Genomic DNA, 1,745 nt, shown 5'->3' with positions numbered 1-1,745 from the left:
TTTTTTTTTTCTTTTTTTAAACAAGAGAAAGCAGACAGATACATGTTGGTAAATGCTAACTGTCCATATTCACATAGAGACACAGTGTAATCTCTGAGCCCAGTATACAGAGAATGGAGGAAAAAAGCTGGACTTCTATGCACTACTACACAGGGGCCTAGCACCCTCCAGCTTCCAGCAGAGCTAAGGGAGCAGAAGGTTTTTCTTTTTTCCCACAGAGCATGATGGTGTTGATTCCATAAAGTTTTTGTTGAGACAGGAAGGGATAAAAATGAATTTGGAACAGAAAAGGGTAGAGATTCTTTTCCCACTGAATTCTGCTCAAGGTATTTCCCCCCAAAATAAGTTGTGAGCCATGGTATAAAGGAGAAAAGAGACCTCAAAAACAGGGCAACTGAGCACAAGAGGAGAAGGACAAAAAAAAAAAAAAAGACTGCAACTTGCTCCCAGGGACTGGAGAAAATTAACAAAGGAAGGTTGGAATCCATCAGTGTTCCATTAGTCATCTTCTCCTTCATCTTCCTCTCCTCCCTCCCCCTCATCATCATCTTCATCTTCTTCACCTTCATCCTTGTCCCCTTCTTCATCAATATCTTCCAATCCTTCTTCCTCTTCATCATGATCATCATCTTCTCCTTCCCCTTCCTCATCATCCATGTCCCGAATCAAGTAGTACTGTAATGGATTTGGCCAAATATCATCTTTGATGACCTCTCCTAACTCATCTGCACCTGCATCAGAATGATCAGTAAACCAGGTGAAGAAGCTTTCTGGTTCCTCATGCTGTCTCTTCCGCTGGCTTTATTCTGCGTTTGACTTGAACGTTTTGTCAAATCCTTTCCGGATTTCCATTTGATTTCAGTGGACTTTGAAGATGGATCACCACTCTCATTCAGATGAAATTCTTTGGAGAGAACTTTATTTTCAAAGTAAGGGTTTTCATCAAAATAAAAATCTATTCTGTAACCTGATTTAATATCTTCAAATTCTGTCACTTCGACTCTTGTCAAATAATGCAGCGCCTCTTCGTCCTCCTCCCCAAGCAGTGCAGACACTTGTGGATGGTTAACAAATGTTGTTACCCAAAAATTTGGGATTTTGGCGATCAATTCCGACCTCTTCTGAAAAAACGGTTGGCGGAGTTTGTTATATTTCTGTTCTACTTTCAAAATCTCCTCACTGGCTTGTTCGTTAAGTCTGTCTATTTCATTTTGTACTTCATCAATATGTTCAATTGCTTCTTGCTGTTCTTTTTCTTCCTTCGGCAAGTTTGGAGAAGCAGACTTTTCCTCTGGCCTGGAGGCAGGAGTCCGTCTCGGTTTCTTCGGTTTCTTTGCTTGGGGTGGAAGTGAAGACTGGTGTTTGGGGGCCATGCTGGGAGAAAAGCCAAGAATCCACCCAAGGGATAAAGCTCGTACCAGGAGCTCTGAGAACTAAGTCCAACTCTATAATTATAAAGTTTGCAGTCTAGGGATTATTGGGCATAAAAGAAACTCCAAATAAACCTTGATGTGCTATCGTACATTGTAATCTGACAATGTACTTTGTGTATGGAATATGGAAATACATTTACATACAGACAAAAAATACAAAACATGTACACTCGCATGCAACAATCCAGTAAATGTCAGATTGCTTCATTTAAATAAGCATCTATATAAAATTGTTCTGTTAAGAAGTAATAAGAAGCATTCATGTATTTGTCTACCAGTTTACCCATTCAACAAATATTTTTCAGCTTGTCC

At 39.8% G+C, this 1,745-nt stretch overlaps 1 pseudogene; it reads right to left on the bottom strand.

Moving 5' to 3' along the window:
• Window positions 1-416: 416 nt before the first annotated feature.
• Window positions 417-1,388, bottom strand: LOC125961893 (protein SET-like; annotated as a pseudogene).
• Between the last annotated feature and the right edge of the window lie 357 nt (window positions 1,389-1,745).

Source organism: Orcinus orca, chromosome 18 (genome assembly GCF_937001465.1).
Source record: "Orcinus orca chromosome 18, mOrcOrc1.1, whole genome shotgun sequence".
In the NCBI taxonomy this organism is placed as follows: Eukaryota; Metazoa; Chordata; class Mammalia; order Artiodactyla; family Delphinidae; genus Orcinus; species Orcinus orca.
Note: the sequence above shows the minus strand (reverse complement) of the source record. Positions and strands in the feature narration are given on the sequence as shown.